Raw genomic sequence first — 21779 nt, 5'->3', positions numbered from 1 at the left:
ATAAATGTAATACATATAAGAGGTTCCAGGAAAAGGGACCGGTAACGCTAACCCAGCAGCAGCACACGTGATGGAACAAGAGGAGGGTGGCGCAGGAGGAGAAGTCCACGCTTTGAGACACAACAAACCAGGCCTTGCATGAGGACAAGAAGCGTGCGGATAGCAATTTGCATTTTGTCGCCATGCAGTCATAAATGTAATACAGATGAGAGGTTCAATAAACAGGGACCGGAAACGCTAACCCATCACAGATGTTCATTGTTCATGTTACTTGGTTGGGGTCCGGGAGTGTTGCGTAGTCGTTTCCAATCCAGGATTGATTCATTTTAATTTGAGTCAGACGGTCTGCATTTTCTGTGGAGAGGCGGATACGCCGCCGATCTGTGACGATGCCTCCGGCAGCACTGAAACAGCGTTCCGACATAACGCTGGCTGCCGGGCAAGCCAGCACCTCTATTGCGTACATTGCCAGTTTGTGCCAGGTGTCTAGCTTCGATACCCAATAGTTGAAGGGTGCAGATGGATTGTTCAACACAGCTACGCCATCTGACATGTAGTCCTTGACCATCTTCTCCAGGCGATCGGTGTTGGAGGTGGATCTGCACGCTTGCTGTTCTGTGTGCTGCTGCATGGGTGTCAGAAAATTTTCCCACTCCAAGGACACTGCCGATACCATTCCCTTTTGGGCACTAGCTGCGGCTTGTGTTGTTTGCTGCCCTCCTGGTCGTCCTGGGTTTGCGGAAGTCAGTCTGTCGGCGTACAACTGGCTAGAGGAGGGGGAGGATGTCAATCTCCTCTCTAAAGTCTCCACAAGGGCCTGCTGGTATTCTTCCATTTTGACCTGTCTGGCTCTTTCTTCAAGCAGTTTTGGAACATTGTGTTTGTACCGTGGATCCAGAAGGGTATAAACCCAGTAATTGGTGTTGTCCAGAATGCGCACAATGCGTGGGTCGCGTTCAATGCAGTCCTAGGCCGAAGAGGTCATAGCCTAGGGTCACAAAACCTGTTTATTGGGCAATTTCAATGGTGGCGAGTCTGACGTACATAAATCGCAGCAATGGCCGTTAGCAACGTCTGAATCTCACGAAATGTCTCATGCAGGTAGAAGACATATTGTTAGACTTGGGCTCCAAAGATGGGTTCCCTACATCTCTGCAAACCAGAGTTACAGGGCTCCAAATTTGGTAAAATCCACCATAGGCTTTCATTGGGCCTCCTATTTACAGTTCCAAAATCTCACATCTTTTCAAAGGGCAATTACTCAGCAGTGGCAAATTTTCTAGCATTGTAGGGACCCTTAGGGGGAACATGACTGGTGAGTTTCGGGCCCCTAGGCCGAAGAGGTCATAGCCTAGGGTCACAAAAACCTGTTTATTGGGGCTATTTCAATGGTAGTGATGGTGACGTACATAAATCGCAGCAATGGCCGTTAGCAAAGTCTGAATCTCACGAAATGTCTCATGCAGGTAGAAGACATATTGTTAGACTTGGATTCCAAAGATGGGGTCCCTACATCTCTGCAAACCAGAGTTACAGGGGTCCAAAATTGGTAAAATCCCCCATAGGATTTCATTGGCTCCCTATTTCACTTTCCAAAATCTCACATCTTTTCAAAGGGCAATGGCTCAGCAGTACCAAATTTTCTAGCATTGTAGGGACCCTTAGGGGGAACATGACTGGTGAGTTTCGGGCCCCTAGGCCGAAGAGGTCATAGCCTAGGGTCACAAAAACCTGTTTATTGGGGCTATTTCAATGGTAGTGATGGTGACGTACATAAATCGCAGCAATGGCCGTTAGCAAAGTCTGAATCTCACGAAATGTCTCATGCAGGTAGAAGACATATTGTTAGACTTGGATTCCAAAGATGGGGTCCCTACATCTCTGCAAACCAGAGTTACAGGGGTCCAAAATTGGTAAAATCCCCCATAGGATTTCATTGGCTCCCTATTTCACTTTCCAAAATCTCACATCTTTTCAAAGGGCAATGGCTCAGCAGTACCAAATTTTCTAGCATTGTAGGGACCCTTAGGGGGAACATGACTGGTGAGTTTCGGGCCCCTAGGCCGAAGAGGTCATAGCCTAGGGTCACAAAAACCTGTTTATTGGGGCTATTTCAATGGTAGTGATGGTGACGTACATAAATCGCAGCAATGGCCGTTAGCAAAGTCTGAATCTCACGAAATGTCTCATGCAGGTAGAAGACATATTGTTAGACTTGGATTCCAAAGATGGGGTCCCTACATCTCTGCAAACCAGAGTTACAGGGGTCCAAAATTGGTAAAATCCCCCATAGGATTTCATTGGCTCCCTATTTCACTTTCCAAAATCTCACATCTTTTCAAAGGGCAATGGCTCAGCAGTACCAAATTTTCTAGCATTGTAGGGACCCTTAGGGGGAACATGACTGGTGAGTTTCGGGCCCCTAGGCCGAAGAGGTCATAGCCTAGGGTCACAAAAACCTGTTTATTGGGGCTATTTCAATGGTAGTGATGGTGACGTACATAAATCGCAGCAATGGCCGTTAGCAAAGTCTGAATCTCACGAAATGTCTCATGCAGGTAGAAGACATATTGTTAGACTTGGATTCCAAAGATGGGGTCCCTACATCTCTGCAAACCAGAGTTACAGGGGTCCAAAATTGGTAAAATCCCCCATAGGATTTCATTGGCTCCCTATTTCACTTTCCAAAATCTCACATCTTTTCAAAGGGCAATGGCTCAGCAGTACCAAATTTTCTAGCATTGTAGGGACCCTTAGGGGGAACATGACTGGTGAGTTTCGGGCCCCTAGGCCGAAGAGGTCATAGCCTAGGGTCACAAAAACCTGTTTATTGGGGCTATTTCAATGGTAGTGATGGTGACGTACATAAATCGCAGCAATGGCCGTTAGCAAAGTCTGAATCTCACGAAATGTCTCATACAGGTAGAAGACATATTGTTAGACTTGGATTCCAAAGATGGGGTCCCTACATCTCTGCAAACCAGAGTTACAGGGGTCCAAAATTGGTAAAATCCCCCATAGGATTTCATTGGCTCCCTATTTCACTTTCCAAAATCTCACATCTTTTCAAAGGGCAATGGCTCAGCAGTACCAAATTTTCTAGCATTGTAGGGACCCTTAGGGGGAACATGACTGGTGAGTTTCGGGCCCCTAGGCCAAAGAGGTCATAGCCTAGGGTCACAAAAACCTGTTTATTGGGGCTATTTCAATGGTAGTGATGGTGACGTACATAAATCGCAGCAATGGCCGTTAGCAAAGTCTGAATCTCACGAAATGTCTCATGCAGGTAGAAGACATATTGTTAGACTTGGGTTCCAAAGATGGGGTCCCTACATCTCTGCAAACTAGAGTTACAGGGGTCCAAAATTGGTAAAATCCCCCATAGGATTTCATTGGCTCCCTATTTCACTTTCCAAAATCTCACATCTTTTCAAAGGGCAATGGCTCAGCAGTTCCAAATTTTCTAGCATTGTAGGGACCCTTAGGGGGAACATGACTGGTGAGTTTCGGGCCCCTAGGCCGAAGAGGTCATAGCCTAGGGTCACAAAAACCTGTTTATTGGGGCTATTTCAATGGTAGTGATGGTGACGTACATAAATCGCAGCAATGGCCGTTAGCAAAGTCTGAATCTCACGAAATGTCTCATACAGGTAGAAGACATATTGTTAGACTTGGATTCCAAAGATGGGGTCCCTACATCTCTGCAAACCAGAGTTACAGGGGTCCAAAATTGGTAAAATCCCCCATAGGATTTCATTGGCTTCCTATTTCACTTTCCAAAATCTCACATCTTTTCAAAGGGCAATGGCTCAGCAGTACCAAATTTTCTAGCATTGTAGGGACCCTTAGGGGGAACATGACTGGTGAGTTTCGGGCCCCTAGGCCGAAGAGGTCATAGCCTAGGGTCACAAAAACCTGTTTATTGGGGCTATTTCAATGGTAGTGATGGTGACGTACATAAATCGCAGCAATGGCCGTTAGCAAAGTCTGAATCTCACGAAATGTCTCATGCAGGTAGAAGACATATTGTTAGACTTGGATTCCAAAGATGGGGTCCCTACATCTCTGCAAACCAGAGTTACAGGGGTCCAAAATTGGTAAAATCCCCCATAGGCTTTCATTGGGCCTCCTATTTACCGTTCCAAAATCTCACACCATTTCAAAGGGCAATGGCTCAGCAGTGGCAAAACTCACCAGTCATGATCCCCCTAAGGGTCCCTACAATGCTAGAAAATTTGGTACTGCTGAGCCATTGCCCTTTGAAAAGATGTGAGATTTTGGAAAGTGAAATAGGGAGCCAATGAAATCCTATGGGGGATTTTACCAATTTTGGACCCCTGTAACTCTGGTTTGCAGAGATGTAGGGACCCCATCTTTGGAATCCAAGTCTAACAATATGTCTTCTACCTGCATGAGACATTTCGTGAGATTCAGACTTTGCTAACGGCCATTGCTGCGATTTATGTACGTCACCATCACTACCATTGAAATAGCCCCAATAAACAGGTTTTTGTGACCCTAGGCTATGACCTCTTCGGCCTAGGGGCCCGAAACTCACCAGTCATGTTCCCCCTAAGGGTCCCTACAATGCTAGAAAATTTGGTACTGCTGAGCCATTGCCCTTTGAAAAGATGTGAGATTTTGGAAAGTGAAATAGGGAGCCAATGAAATCCTATGGGGGATTTTACCAATTTTGGACCCCTGTAACTCTGGTTTGCAGAGATGTAGGGACCCCATCTTTGGAATCCAAGTCTAACAATATGTCTTCTACCTGCATGAGACATTTCGTGAGATTCAGACTTTGCTAACGGCCATTGCTGCGATTTATGTACGTCACCATCACTACCATTGAAATAGCCCCAATAAACAGGTTTTTGTGACCCTAGGCTATGACCTCTTCGGCCTAGGGGCCCGAAACTCACCAGTCATGTTCCCCCTAAGGGTCCCTACAATGCTAGAAAATTTGCCACTGCTGAGTAATTGCCCTTTGAAAAGATGTGAGATTTTGGAACTGTAAATAGGAGGCCCAATGAAAGCCTATGGGGGATTTTACCAAATTTGGAGCCCTGTAACTCTGGTTTGCAGAGATGTAGGGAACCCATCTTTGGAGCCCAAGTCTAACAATATGTCTTCTACCTGCATGAGACATTTCGTGAGATTCAGACGTTGCTAACGGCCATTGCTGCGATTTATGTACGTCAGACTCGCCACCATTGAAATTGCCCAATAAACAGGTTTTGTGACCCTAGGCTATGACCTCTTCGGCCTAGGACTGCATTGAACGCGACCCACGCATTGTGCGCATTCTGGACAACACCAATTACTGGGTTTATACCCTTCTGGATCCACGGTACAAACACAATGTTCCAAAACTGCTTGAAGAAAGAGCCAGACAGGTCAAAATGGAAGAATACCAGCAGGCCCTTGTGGAGACTTTAGAGAGGAGATTGACATCCTCCCCCTCCTCTAGCCAGTTGTACGCCGACAGACTGACTTCCGCAAACCCAGGACGACCAGGAGGGCAGCAAACCACACAAGCCGCAGCTAGTGCCCAAAAGGGAATGGTATCGGCAGTGTCCTTGGAGTGGGAAAATTTTCTGACACCCATGCAGCAGCACACAGAACAGCAAGCGTGCAGATCCACCTCCAACACCGATCGCCTGGAGAAGATGGTCAAGGACTACATGTCAGATGGCGTAGCTGTGTTGAACAATCCATCTGCACCCTTCAACTATTGGGTATCGAAGCTAGACACCTGGCACAAACTGGCAATGTACGCAATAGAGGTGCTGGCTTGCCCGGCAGCCAGCGTTATGTCGGAACGCTGTTTCAGTGCTGCCGGAGGCATCGTCACAGATCGGCGGCGTATCCGCCTCTCCACAGAAAATGCAGACCGTCTGACTCAAATTAAAATGAATCAATCCTGGATTGGAAACGACTACGCAACACTCCCGGACCCCAACCAAGTAACATGAACAATGAACATCTGTGATGGGTTAGCGTTTCCGGTCCCTGTTTATTGAACCTCTCATCTGTATTACATTTATGACTGCATGGCGACAAAATGCAAATTGCTATCCGCACGCTTCTTGTCCTCATGCAAGGCCTGGGTTGTTGTGTCTCAAAGCGTGGCCTTCTCCTCCTGCGCCACCCTCCTCTTGTTCCATCACGTGTGCTGCTGCTGGGTTAGCGTTACCGGTCCCTTTTCCTGGAACCTCTTATATGTATTACATTTATGACTGCATGCCGACAAAAAGCATGTTACCTATGCAAAGAAAACAGACATTTCCCGCATTTAAAAGACAGTTTTCCCTTTGAAACTTTAAAATCGATTTTCTCAAAAACTATAAGCTCTTTTTGCTAAATTTTTTTTCCTCTTGTACCCACTCCCAAGGTGCACATACCCTGTAAATTTGGGGTATGTAGCATGTAAGGAGGCTTTACAAAGCACAAAAGTTCGGGTCCCCATTGACTTCCATTATGTTCGGAGTTCGGGTCGAACACCCGAACATCGCGGCCATGTTCGGCCTGTTCGGCCCGAACCCGAACATCTAGATGTTCGCCCAACACTATGTATGACTGCTGCTTATGCAAATCTGAATGCATCTCACCATAGCTCGTTACTCCACCATTTCGTAAAGTATTCATAATATATTCAAATCTGTAGGATTTATACCATGAAGGATGGTTGGGAAAGTTGGTCAGGCCCTGTAAATGATTTAAATGAAATACTTAAATATTCATATTTAGAAATGGTTCCACCATGACTCTAAATTCCTCTCTTGCTTGCATCATTTCACACTAATGTCAGCATATCCTTCTCATCCAGATTTGCAGAGACCTGCTCATAACAAAAGATAGAAGCAAATGTTCCTTCCAGATTCTGTTGAATCACTCAGCAGCTTTTTATACAGTTGATCATGAAATCTTGCTCATTAGGTTGCAGGCGTACTGTGGTATCTATGGTTTCGTCATCCAGTGGTTCAAATCCTCCTTGGTTGGAAGAACACAAAAGGGTATCCTTGGGCCTTGCCTGTCCATCCCTGTGCCACCATAATATGGGGTGCACCAGGACTTAATACAATACATGCTAACACTTGGAAAAGAAGACCCAAAAACATGGTTTGATGTGCTATTGCTATACTGGCGGCTCTCAATTATATTTATTACTCAAACCTGATATTACAGACCTTACTCCACAAATAAACACTTGCTTTCAGGAGCAGATGAAAGAACTGGTTTAAAGTGAGAGTGATAACACCAAATTTAACACACCTGCTCCCCATTTATACCAGAGATCTTGTAACACTAACAAGTAACACAATCCCGGGGAGGAACAATGTTTAACTGGGAAGAATTTTTGACATTCTCCACTTAGGTGTGTACTCACTTTTGTTGCCAGCAGCTTACTTGTTGCCAGCAGCTTAGACATTAATGGCTGTGTGTTGAGTTATTTTGATGGGACAGCAAATTTACACAATGTAAAACTGAATTTTGCCTCCTTAAAACAGAAGGTGTTAAAAGAAGAGTGAGTGAGGCACTAATTGTTGCAAAAGAAGGTATTTTTAATCCACAGTGGCACGATACATCAGGGTACACAGTGGGGGTGAGGGAGGCCTGACAGCTGTTTCACTTTAACCAAAGCTTCCTCAGAGGTCAATAGAGAGAACATTGGTTAAAGCTAAACAGCTGTCAGGCCTCCCTCACCCCCACTGTGTACCCTGATGTATCATGCCACCGTGGATTAAAGTTACCTTCTTTTGCAACAATTAGTGCCTCACTCACTCTTCTTTTAACACATGCATTGACTGCCTCTGAGTGCACAATTGGGCATGAAGTACATAATCCGGTGAACCCAGCATCCCTTTGGCCAGCATCTAGTGCCAGTCTTCCATCACCCATATACTACTTGAAACAGAAGGTATTGGCAATTATTCTGGTTGGAGTGAACACATGAGGTGTCCCACAATGCATCACTACTGAACATACAATTGTCCCTTTGTTGTCCCTGAAAGTTAAACAGACCTTCAGAACCGCCGGAATGCAATGATGTGTCAGCTTGTTAATTGTAGAGAGCCATAGTAATCCATGGATTACTATGGTTCTGTACAATTACTATACGCTCACTCCAACCTAAATATTCACAAATACCTTCTATTTTACATAGCAAGAGGGACTTTGAGTCATTTTTAGCCCCTTACACACTCCTATGAGTTATGGTTCACCATGAGCTTGTTGGGGAACCTGCAAATTTACACTGTTCTACAAGTTGAACACTGACTACTTTACACTGTATGAAAGTATAATGGTGTCCCATGAAAATATATGATAAAATATTAACAAAGAGTTCAGAGTTGCAGTCACTTTTGTGAGATACTGTATATGTGGATTCAAGGGGGAGGGGAGAATATATTTATACGTTTGGGTACCATTCTCTGAACAGAACATCTTTGGTTCTACTGCCTCTGAGGAAGTGACAGAAGTCACAAAACAGCTGTCAGGCTATCCTGTACCCCCCCCCCCCCCCCCGCTGCAACTGTGCATACCCACATCACAATAAAGTGCTCTTAAAGGAACGGTGCCCTTGCTGTTTTCTCTTCTTTTATATAGAGCACATTATGCAAGGAGGGGTAGAAAAGGTTCTTTAACATTGTGCTGTTTCAGGAGTTGCTGCCAGTCAGTTAGTCAGGGACAAGGGATTACTACTAATGGTACTTCCCAAAATGTCACATAACAGAAAGGGCTTTAGGCTAGGCAAGCCAGGCAAACATGTCAACAGAATTCTGCTTACTCGGCATCTCACAATATTCACGCCGTGCTCTGTATTTACAGTTTAGTATGTGTAGGAAAAGATGAAAAAATATTTCACCCGTTTTGTTCTGGGCTCTATGGAACCAATTACTTTACAGGAAGTCATCATTTTTAATGTGATTCAAAGGAATGCATCAGTCTTCCCTAAGAGAAATAACTGATTTAAAATGTGAAACTGACACTGTTTATATCTCAGTTCTGAAAACAACTTTCAATAGCTACAAGGCCTTTGGCTTTCTTCATAATTAGCATTAGTTAAAGTTACTGCTGACTTCATTAGGGTAGAGACCAAGTAACGTAACAACTAAATAGATCTAAAAAATTCTGCTTACCAATAACAAACTTTTAACCAGTATAAGATTTTTTTAACAAATGTTGTGACACTTCCGACATATCATAGTTAGTTCTTGTATTGAATACTGATGATATGGATTTTTCCTAAAGTTTTGTTTACATTGGGAGCCAGAAGCTATAAATTATTTTTAATAGATTATATGTTAATGTCATTATACATGAAATCTAATGGAAAATCTATATAAAAGCATTGTACGGTGTGAAAAAGTAACACCAGAAAAAGGTTATAATTACCACATAAGTCAAACCAGTGAATAAATGCATCTATTAGAGTCCTGTTTAGCTCGACACTGGTCATTGTTACGGGCACTCCCATGGTCCCAGGGTGTGGAGTCTAAGTGAGCACGGGTCTTTGCCGGCACACCCTAAAAGGAATGATGGGCCACCACCCTTAATGGGTGGCGGACATCTTTGCTGGCTAGTGCTCACCAGATCACGAGCTCTAGGACTGCCCCGCTCCACCAGACATGAGAAGACCGGGAGGGGTTACCTTGCCATTAGGGAAGGAGAATAAGTATTGGACGGACAGGACTGGCGTGACAAGACTGAACTGACAGCGCTGACATGACAGGACGGCACTGCATTGAAGCACTGAAGCTTGAGAAGCCGGCACTCGATCCCGGGAGCGGTACGCGTGACAGCATTGCATTATGAATTCTTCCCCTTTTTTAAGCCTTGCCTTTTGCATCAAGTCCCACATCCTGAGCTAACTGCCAGGCCCTGACTCACAAGCAAAAGCTTGGAGAAGATTCTCCTGCCCAACAATGTCCCTGCAAACAATTGTGTATGTCCTTTGATTTCCAATCAGAACCCTTGTAACCTATTTATAAACATATGTATAAGCTCAGTGTGACATCCCACTTTATTTTGTATTTATAAATCTGCTCTTTTTTTCCAATATGGCCATAAACCCGGAAGTAATTCTGGGGTCATGGCCATATTGACCCCTCCCCACAATAAAGTCAATTTGTAAATGGGAAAAAAAAGTGAACACATCGGCAGGGAGCGGAGTCACACTGAACATACACGTTTAGGCCTCTTGCACACTGCAAGCGATTCCGATTCCGCTTTTTAATCAGTTTTTACATCCGATTCAGATTCTGATTTGCAGCTTGCTCCCTGCACACTGCAAATCGGAATCTGAATCGGATGTAAAAACTGATTAAAAAGCGGAATCTGAATCGGAATCACTTGCAGTGTGTAAGAGGCCTTATACATATGTATTGCGCCACACTTTACCGCATCTTGCCTTACTCTCAAAACTATAAACTGGAAAAGCTGGGACGCAGGATAGCTCACAGAGGGGCAGCGTTATGAAAAAAAAAAGGTGGCAACAGGGCGAAAATGGGCTACAAAAGGGCGGACACGGAGGGAAGCGCTTTGTCTCTTCCTCTATATACTTTTTAACAATATTGTAAGTGATTTACCAGCCACTATGGTGGAGATATACATGTGGCTGTAGCATACACAATAACACACTGAGAAGTAGTAGGAAGTAAAGGAACATACCTATACAGGCATTTTAATTTGAAATAGAGGACTGCAGATCTCCTTTAAAATTTGTACACCTGCTAGATGAAACTCTGCCAGGAATCTAGTATGTGTACTGCGGGTATTGTAGCAGTTAGAATTAGCAACTGCCAATCAGGAAATGCTATTGAAAAAAAGAACCCCCCCCCCAATGAGGAGATGGACTATCCCAAAACCTGTCAGTTCTGTCAGATTGTAACTGCTTACTTTTTTGCTGTAGTGGTGCTTTAACCTGCCTGGCGTTCTATTAAGATCGCCAGGCAGGCTGCGGGAGGGTTTTTTTTTAATAAAAAAAAAACTATTTCATGCAGCCAACTGAAAGTTGGCTGCATGAAAGCCCACTAGAGGGCGCTCCGGAGGCGATCTTCCGATCGCCTCCGGCGCCCAGAATAAACAAGGAAGGCCGCAATGAGCGGCCTTCCTTGTTTTGCTTATATCGTCGCCATAGCGACGAGCGGAGTGACGTCATCGACGTCAGCCGACGTCCTGACGTCAGCCGCCTCCGATCCAGCCCTTAGCGCTGGCCGGAACTTTTTGTTCCGGCTGCGCAGGGCTCAGGCGGCTAGGGGGGCCCTCTTTCGCCGCTGCTCGCGGCGAATCGCCGCAGAGCGGCGGTGATCAGGCAGCACACGCGGCTGGCAAAGTGCCGGCTGCGTGTGCTGCTTTTTATTTCAGCCAAATCGGCCCAGCAGGGCCTGAGCGGCAGGCTCCGGCGGTACTGGACGAGCTGAGCTCGTCCAGACCGCCCAGCAGGTTAACATGCTCTTGCTAATCCCTGAATCATTCCTGAAAATGATTGTGGCATAAACAAGTACATTCAAAATATAAAACTGAGTGAAGCCAACTGCAAATACATGTAAAATGTAACCTCTATCAAATTCCTTATTTAAGGTGTCTAATGCACATCCACAAAACATGACTGGGTTCCTATCTGGCTTTAAAGGGACTCCGAGCAGTGCAGAAACTATGGAAAGATGCATATCATTTTAAAGCTCTCTTTCTCCTCTTTCCAATGATATACAAACCACCGCCCTACGTCTTTTAGTTTTCGTTATTTTCGCGATCGAAATTGCCACGGCCGCGACTTCGATCGCGAAAATAGAGAAAACTAAAAGGCGTAGGGCGACGATTTAGGGGTCGTCAGAAAGAGCAGAAAGAGAGCAGAAAGAGAGCTTTAAAATGATATCCATCTTTGCATAGTTATATTGTATTACACAGGGCGACTTTTTCTCAAAGTCAGCAGCTCCATTCAGCAGAAAAAGTCGCCCTGTGTAATACAATGTAACTATGGAAAGATGGATATCATTTTAAAGCTCTCTTTCTGCTCTTTCTGGTGACACCTATGCCTTTTAGTTTTCTCTATTTTAGCGATCGAAGTCGCGGTCGCGGCAAAACTGCATTGAGTTATACAGCACCCATCTATGATTATGACAATTCCATAATGAAAGCGGAATTGAACACTGAGCTATGGAAGTAGTCTCCATGGACCAACTGAGTTTGACTTTGAGCCCAGAAATGCATTTTCAAAGACATGGTGACGTCATAAATTTTTTTTTCTCTGGTTGATGACTATAGCTGATGTTTATTAGGTAATCCTTAGCAGTGTTGTATAAAAAACATGGGATTATAGTCACTAGATTAAAGGGACTCCGAGCAGTGCAGAAACTATGGAAAGATGCAGATCATTTTAAAGCTATCTTTCTCCTCTTTCCAATGATATATAAACCAACACCCTACGCCTTTTAGTTTTCGTTATTTTTGTGATCGAAATTGCCGCGACCGCGACTTCGATCGCGAAAATAGAGAAAACTAAAAGGCGTAGGGCGACGATTTAGGTGTAGCCAAAAAGAGCAGAAAGAGAGCTTTAAAATGATATCCATCTTTCCATAGTTACTTGTATTACACAGGGCGACTTTTTCTGCTGAATGGAGCTGCTGACTTTGAGAAAAAGTCGCCCTGTGTAATACAATATAACTATGCAAAGATGGATATCATTTTAAAGCTCTCTTTCTCCTATTTCTGGCGACACCTAAATCGTCGCCCTACGCCTTTTAGTTTTCTCTATTTTTGCGATCGAAGTCGCGGCAATTTCGATCGCGAAAATAACGAAAACTAAAAGGCGTAGGGTGTTGGTTTATATATCATTGGAAAGAGGAGAAAGAGAGCTTTAAAATGATCTGCATCTTTCCATAGTTTTTGCACTGCTCGGAGTCCCTTTAATCTAGTGACTATAATCCCATGTTTTTTTATACAACACTGCTAAGGATTACCTAATAAACATCAGCTATAGTCATCAACCAGAGAAAAAAAAAATTATGACGTCACCATGTCTTTGAAAATGCATTTCTGGGCTCAAAGTCATACTCAGTTGGTCCATGGAGACTACTTCCATAGCTCAGTGTTCAATTCCGCTTTCATTATGGAATTGTCATAATCATAGATGGGTGCTGTATAACTCAATGCAGTTTCATGTTCTTAAGAATTCTCTTTCCATTTCAGCCTTCAGCCACCTATTTCTGAAACGTATAGTAATCTCAAACTGCTCTTCTTTGCAACCTTGGCAACAGAATATGAGCAGACCTAGTTTTACCATTAGCCACTGTAGGGTCTTAATCTTGCTAAAAGTTCAAAACTAAAATACAAAAAAAAAAAAAAAATATGTGTTCTGCCCCCAGACTAAGTGCTCCACTTTGTACATGGTGAGAGGGGTTTGGGTCACGAGCTGTGCTGATTTGTTGGCATAAATGCTGCACTGTTGTAATCTGGCCAACATGAATTCTGCACTTGTTGTATGAATTATTTTTTATTATGGTATTACAATTGTTTTTATCATTCTGGGAAGGCAACTGTATTTGCATTGTGGGCAAGGAGCTGCATATGCTGGCTAATATGAATATACAGTATTGTGTATTGATTTGTACTTTGCAGTGCTTACTTAGTACTTTTTTTTAAGATTATCTTGTACTTGTTTGGGGTGTCTTTTTCCTTAGGTGCATTTGGGACACTGAAATATGAGCATCAGTGATGCATGGGGCCCAGTAAATAATACATGAGATGTAAGCCGATACGCGTAGCTTACGCCCACTATGCGTAGTTAACAAGTGTATTGCGTAGTGCACTACGAATGCGTTACTCTCGTCTAATTTTCCGCTTGTGATTGTATGCTTACAAATTTACGCATTGGAAAGGGGAATGTACGTGTAGAAGAGTTCCTGGTGTAAGCGTTTAAAGTGGAATTAATGCGTAAAATGTTCTGCATACGGGCATAAGCAACCGCATAAACTACGCTTCGCACTACGCGTAATTATGTATTTTAACGCATAGTCTACGAAATGCACACAAAACGAATATTTGATTTCAGAGCCATAGTTTGGCGAAGCATAATTTCGTAAAACTACGCATAGTTCCAGCGTAGCGAAGTTGTCTGACTACGACCATCCCTGGGAGAATGTGAGATACTTTTAGCTTACATCATGAGTTTATTGAGTAAAGCGACGTAATACAGCCATAGATATAGCGATCACATGTAGGGAAACATCAAGCATGAATGCCACTGATTCATTTTAGAAAAGCATCCTAGTAACAGTGCTTCCAATTTAAGATATTTTTGTACAAACAAAGCAGAGATTCAGTTTTCCTTCTACAGATGCTTAGTTCATTTTGCTGACAGGCGAAGATGACACATAGTACATAAGCTTGTTTAACTTTTTTTTTTACATATCTTTTTGAGTTTAAAAACAAGGTACAGTGAAAAGAAAGGAAAAATAATAATAATAATAATGAAAATTATTGAACTGTCTCAGCAGCAAATCAGTCAACAATTCACAAATTAATAAGAGGAATACAGTGATGGGGATAAATAAAACACTGAGAAATTATGCAAAATATATAATAATGTTACCATGAAAGAATTTGAAGTTTTTGTAATAACTTCCAAATTAGAATGACAAAAGCAAAAACATTCAAATTAAAGCAGGAAAAGGAGAACAATGAAATCCTTTTGCCGCAGATGCTAAATAGGAGAGAGGGACCAACTCCAAGCATAATCACGTAATGTGCTAAGGGAAACCTGAAGTGAGAGGGGTATGGAGGCTGCCACATGTATTTCCTTTTAAATAATACCAGTTGCCCGATCCCTGATGAGCTTCTGCCTCTAATTATTTTAGACATAGACCCTGAAAAAGCGTGCAGATCAGATGTTTCTGACCCATGCTTGTTTCAGGTGTGTTATTCAGACACTACTGCAGCCAAAGAGATCACAGCAGGACTGCCAGGCTGAGGCGTAGCTAAGGGTGGGCAAGGGGGAACATATGTTCCCTGGGCGCAGCACTGTGAGGGTGCTCAGCACGGCCATTGCAGCCACACGTGCATGAGAGGTAGCTCGCAGGTTGCCCGAAGTGCCCCTGCTTCTCTCCCTCCCTCTGCAGAAGCAGCAGAATAAGGCTATCTCTAGGGGAGGCACATCTGACTAACTAAAGGGGTGCACATTTGGCTATTTAAAGGGGGGGCACATCTGGCTATCTGAATGGGGTAAGGGGGCACATATAGCCATCTAAATAACTTTTGATTCCACCCATGACTGTGATCACATTCTGATGTGTGGCCACACTCATTTTGTCCAGAGGGGGGCGCAAAATCTGTCTTTGTCCCTGGGCACTGAAAACCCTAGCTATGCCTCTGCTGCCAGGCAACTGGTATTGTTTAAAAGGTAATAAATATGGCAACCTCCATATCTCTCTCACGGTTGACTTCAAAGAGACTCTGTAACATCAAAAACATCCCCTGGGGGGTACTCACCTCGGGTGGGGGAAGCCTCGGGATCCTAATGAGTCTTCCCACACTGTCCTCTGTCCCATGGGGTCTTGCTGCAGCCCTCCGAACAGCCGGCGACAGACCCGACTGTCAATTCAATATTTACCTTTGCTGGCTCCAGCGGGAGCGCTGTGGCTGCTTTCGGCTCAGAAGTAGATGGAAATACCCGATCTCAGTCGGGTCCGCTCTACTGCGCAGGCGCCGGAGACTTGCGCCTGCGCAATAGAGCAGACCTGACGGCGATCGGGTATTTCCGCCCACTTCCGAGCCGACAGCCGTCAGAGCGCCTGCGCAGGAGCCGGAAAGGTAACTATTGATGTCACCGCTGTATGGAGGGCTGCAGCAAGACCCCTGAGGGACGGAGGACGGCGTGGGAAGCCTCATTAGGATCCTGAGGCTTCCCCCACCCGAGGTGAGTACCCCTCAGGGGACGTTTTGACGTTACAGATTCTCTTTAAGCTTTTAGCAGCCCTGCACAACTCCTGGCAGGGCATTCACAGCCATCATGAATAGTTTTGCTGCCTAACATAGCTATGCAGAGCGGTGCAGGAAGCGTTTTTATAATTACCTGTCTGGACGGCTAGATCCGCTTCTTCTTTTCCTCCAAATGGTGGAGCTGCAATCCCGGAATCCTCTTCTGCATTCCAATCTAGTCGTCCGGAAAGGAAAAAGTAACAGCTCCCTGCCAATCTGCATAGCGTGCCAGGCTGGGGAATGAACTATTTCCCAGTGGCAGAAAAAAATTGGCCCTGCAGCCACATAAAGTTTTACTGTACTTGGCTGCTAAAAGGTTAAAAAGGTCTGAGGTCAGTGGAAGCTGTATTCCCAAAAACCAGTTGAGATATCCGAAACCCCTTAAATAACATCCTGTATGGAAGCCCATGTATCACAGGGTAGCCAGATATCATGAAACATGTTGAGGAAGTCATTAACCCTAGCGGTAAGTTCTTCCTTACGCTAGACCTATAAGATTTGATCCATCAACATATCTTTAGTTGCAGGGGTAGGAGAGTGCCAGAGACCAGCAATGGAGCGTTTAGTCACATTCAAGATACAAGCTGTCAATTTGTTTTACCTTTATGAGAATGCTTAGGGAGAGCATAACCCAGAGGTCTACATTCTACCTGATTCTCCCAAATGTCACTCAGTAATTTTGCCACCATTTTCCAAAAGGGTCTAATAAGTGTGCAATCCCAAAAGGAAGAGGGAGAATTTGGTACACCATGGAGAGAATTATCATAGAAGAATAGCTGTTAGGGACACATGGGTTATAGAGAAAGGGATACTTTTTGTACCAGAAGGAATCGAAAACTGTCAATGACAAATATTCTTAATACATTTTCTATTTTTTTCATAAGGGAAGAATAGGCACTTATGTTCCATTCTATTTTTTTCATAAGGGAAGAATAGGCACTTACGTTCCATTCAGCCAGAGGAAGCAGCATAGATGAACAGGGGCCAACAATTGTTTTTCCGATTCCCATCCATTTAGACTAAGCACATGGCATGTCCATGGAACTACATGCTAAATAATATTTAGCTATATCTGGTATCCCAAGCCCACCATGCTTCTGCCTCAAAAGCATTCCAGAACGTGGTATCTTATGAAACTTTGTAGGAGTTGCAAAGCTTCCAAGGGGACTCAAACATGTTCAAAAACATGAAGTTTAGGGAGATTAGTCATAGATATACTGTATATCCTTCCAAAGGATAACTTTAATGAGGAGAACCACTGTTTAAGCAGAACATCAAGCTTTAAATAATCTGAATTGTCCATGTTCTGTGCATAATGCTGACATCCCCAGGAAGATGGCAGCTCCCAAGCAAAAAAAAAATAAAATGAGTTGCTTGTTACTGGAAAATGTGGAATGTGTCTCATCTGTTTAAGTTATGCTTTAAGCAAAAGTTTTCTTTAAGGCTAATTTCACACCAGGACGTTGCGTTAGAGGGGGTGTTAAGGTCGCCTAACGTCCCCCTAACTCAACGCCTGGTGGTGCTGGATCTGGACGTCAGAGTGAGCCGCGTTGTGCAGCTCACTCTGGCGTCAGTGATGCCGTGATGCGCACTCTTGTGCGCATGCGGCATCACGTGGTCCCGCCGGCCAATCGCCGCACAGAGCGGCTGCTCCAGGAAGTAAACACTGCACGTCATAACGTGCAGTGCATATTAATTAGCCATGTGCCTGGCCGCTCTCCGCTCCTCCCCAACATTACTGAGCATGTGCAAGCAGTCTAACGCGGCTCAGCCGCGTCCAAAGTACTGCATGCAGTACGTTGTCTTGTGACGCAGCGTTACAATGTAACGCAACGTCCGCACTGTGAACAGCCCCATTGATTTTTCATTACTGTGCGGTGGGCTGCGTTACAGGCTGCTCTAACGTGCGCCTGTAACGTCCCACTGTGAAACCAGCCTAAAGCTATCCACATATGCTGCAGTCTGGTAGAGTAATCTTTAGCAAATTTCATTGCAATTAAGCAGTATTAGAGTCTCCAAATGTTCAAATTTTAAATTATGTATAATCCTTTTCATCCGCATACTATATGTTTCCCAAAACAATCTATGTATCCCCTTTTGTTGTTGCATGTATATAGCGGTGTGCTCCGACAACTTGTCAGTATACAGGATTCAAGTCTGATAAAGGCTGAACAGCTGAACTTTTAGTCCCAATGCTTTTAAAGTTAGCCAATAAATAGTATCATTCTGATTCAAAACTGTTTCTTTATCCTCATACTTCATAATTTCTACAGTGTACTATAAATATAAAAAAGAGCTTCAAGAAAATCTGTAATAACCCCCTCCCCCCACCATATAATCACCTCAGGAGGGGGAAGCCTCTGGATCATAATGAGGCTTTCCCCGATCCTCTTCACCCTCCATGATCCAGAGCTGGAAGTCCCTGAACACTATAGAGATAAATACTGTATTTACCTACCATAATCCAGTGCAGGCGCAGTAGCAGCTTTCCAATTGGGCTTAAGCGGGAATAACCAAGCGCAATCGTGTGCACTCTACTGTGCAGACGCAGGTGACTCTTGCCTGTGCAGTAGAGTGGACTGATCTGGCTCGGCTATTTCTGCTTGAGGCCGGCCGGAAAGCCGCTATTGCACCTGCACTGGACCAGGAAAGGTAAATATTGCAGGCGCTACTGCGCAACAGCCAACCCCATTGTCGGCTGTATTTCGGGTGCTGCCAGAGCTAGATCCCTAAGGCTTAGGAGGATGGGGGTATTAAGGGGAGAGGGGAAGGAGGGTTGACAGTCAATTACCCATAATTCTAGCCCTTCACTAGGTAGTTAGAACCCAACCACCACAATTGTTACCAGACAATTACACTGTGACAGGATTGACATGAATAAAAAATGGATTTATTGATTTCTTAGTGATTTACCAAAGTATAAAAAGTGTGCCTAGACACATCATTAAATGCAGCAGCGCTGTTGTACAAAACTGCATCACACCGCCCGACCGAACACACCATCAGCCATGACACCATACACACGGGCCCAGTTACAGAAGATATCACTCCAACCTTTTCCGATTACCTTCTAGGATCAAATGTTCGATATGGGAGCAAGTCCCTAAACCTCAAGCCAGAGAAATAGTCCAGGTGACTGTACTAATCAGCAAGTCCAGTGACATAAAAAGCAGTCATCTGTGTATCGAAGCAAAGCAAGGCAGTCCACAGCGCTCAGATCACAGCCATAGGGACTTTGCTTATACTCACAAATCTTGCTGCTTTAATCCACATAGAAGGATAAGAGAAGATAGTACCTCTCTGCAGGGGCCCCTGTTAACTTTGTGTGTATGTGTCATCACTCTTCCATTAGCAGGCTCTACTCTTCTCCTTATCTAGGTTACTGGTCTAGCATGGCTCTCAACCTCTACCTTTGCTCTTGAGGTCAGCGCTCCTGTCTCACCAGATCTCAGTGCGCCACGGTATCCTTCCATCCCTGCACTGCGCTATAGACTTGGAGCGCCGTCTCTCACAGGAGAGCCGCTTCTACTGGCCAGCTAGAAGTCCTATAGAGGAGCCGCTCGACAGAGTTCCAAGCCGTCACGGGGAGGTAGGCCTAATCGGTGGGTTCAGGTCGGCGGTGTGAGGCAGCACAAGCCGACTAGTTTCGACCGACACTTCCGGTCTTCATCAGGGAGTGGCTTACCAACAGGGGCAAGTCCTTAACAGGATTCCCTTGGCTCCATCCTCTCCACGCTGATTGGATAAGTGCTGCTGCTATGCTCATCCAGACAGAAAAACTTTGATACATTTTTCGTTCCGCTGCAGTCTCTGTTCCCTTTCCAATCAGGTAGGTGAATTATACAGCATGTAGCTACAGCGTGGAATATTTTTTGGGCTATATTGAAATGAGAGTGCAGAGGTTTGCTATCCCCCATAAGGAGGATGGTGGAAGCCTCAAAAGAATCCAGAGGCTTCCCCCTCTCGAGGTAAGTATCCCCCAATGTTTTTCTTTTAATTACAGTTTCTCTTTAAATTGAGCTCATTAGATTACTGCATGAGTGACCAACATTAAAGGTATTGTTTTGATAGATCTAAAGAGTTCTGCTTCAGACAGCTGCACAGTTTATTTGGGCTGTTTAATTTTAACCAATTTCAAGAAGAATCCATACAAAATGCAATGAGGCTTTGCACTACATAAAGTTGTACATAACCATGCAGTGTGGTGGTTGTTGTCAAAAATGTGACCAGAATCAGAGGTTTCAGTATAGCACTTCAAGCATTACTACCCGAATTAATATTCAACAATCAAAAGTATCATTTATTATTCTAAATGGCACACAATTTACAGCAAGTGGTCAGATTTTAAAGGGAACCTAAACTGAGAAGGATATGGATTTTTTTCCTTTTAAAATAATACCAGTTGCCTGACCCTCCTGCTGATCCTGTGTCTCTAATGCTTTTAACCACAGCCCCTGAACAAGCATACAGATCAGGTGCTCTGACTGAAGTCAGACTGGATTAGCTGCATGCTTGTTTCAGGTGTGTGATTCAGTCACTGCTGCACTCAGAGATCAGCAGGACTGCCAGGGAACTGGTATGGTTTAAAAAGTAACATCCATATTCTTTTCAGTTTAGGTTCCCTTTAATGCAGGTTGCATACAGGACACGGCAATATTGCATACAGTTTTTCATTTTTATCATGGTGCCACGATTGCATTTTCATTTGCATTTTCCACATGTGACTTTTAGTTTTTATGTGCGATTTTTCATTGCAGCAAAATGAATTACTTGTGGGTGCACATTTCCCATACTGCAGCAAAACACTTGCAATTGTGGCAAGTATGCTCCTTGCCTGAATCTTTGATTTTCTTGTCATGAATATGGAAATAACAAATGGAAAATCTGTCTAACTCTACATGTATAGTTTGTCACAAAGCATGACGTTGACACTAGACTTTATCCCTGCCTTTGCCAATTAATCCAACTAATTTAAATAGGTCTTTAGATCCTTCTCTATTTAGAAGATCAGACTTTTTCAAATGTCTACTCACAATCTAGCTGCCTGGCAGCACCGATGCTGGTAAGAGGCCAGCATGTGCTTGAATGTATTTACCCAAATTAATCTAATTCTACTCTTACAAAGACAACAGGATATGACAATTACTCAGCAGAAATACTCTTGTGATGTGAGAAAATAGTTTTCATTTAAAATCACGCCAATTCCTCAAGATGTCACACTGATTAAAATGGAGCTGGCACGCTAACTTTAGATATATCAACAGCAGCATTTTTCCCTTTTGGGAATTGACTAAAAAAAATTGAAGCTGCAAGAATGAAAACAATGCCAGGCAAGCAGATACAGCCTGTTCTTTTTCTCTCAACTAGAGGCCACTTAAAGAAAAATATAAAAGACATTAAATAAACATTGTAGATTACAAATAACGTTTTATTATAAGATTGTAGTCACACGAAGTACAGGGGCCAATAAGGTTGCATACACTTGTTCTCACCTCCCGTGATTTGACGAAGGATGAGCCGAATGACAGCTCACCCTGCTGCCGCACAAATTCGGGGAAGCGTTTATTATTAATATTATTTAGTATTTATATAGCACCGACATTTTCCGCAGCGCTGTACAGAGTATATTGGCTTGTCACTAACTGTCCCTCAGAGGAACTCACAATCTAGTCCCTACCATAGTCATATATCCTATGTGTATGTGTAGTGTATGTATCTTTTCTCTATTTAGGTGGAAGCCAATTAACTTATCTGTATGTTTTTGGGATGTGGGAGGAAACCAGAGTTCCCGGAGGAAA

At 43.9% G+C, this 21779-nt stretch overlaps 1 protein-coding gene across 9 annotated transcripts in view; it reads right to left on the bottom strand.

The window, feature by feature from the left end:
- The window catches only part of SNTG1 (syntrophin gamma 1), a 781246-nt gene that overhangs the window by 270424 nt on the left and 489043 nt on the right, over positions 1-21779 (bottom strand). The window lies entirely within an intron of this gene.

The sequence above is a fragment of the Hyperolius riggenbachi genome, chromosome 5 (genome assembly GCF_040937935.1).
Source record: "Hyperolius riggenbachi isolate aHypRig1 chromosome 5, aHypRig1.pri, whole genome shotgun sequence".
Classification (NCBI taxonomy): Eukaryota; Metazoa; Chordata; class Amphibia; order Anura; family Hyperoliidae; genus Hyperolius; species Hyperolius riggenbachi.
This window is presented reverse-complemented; position numbering and strand designations above follow the sequence as displayed.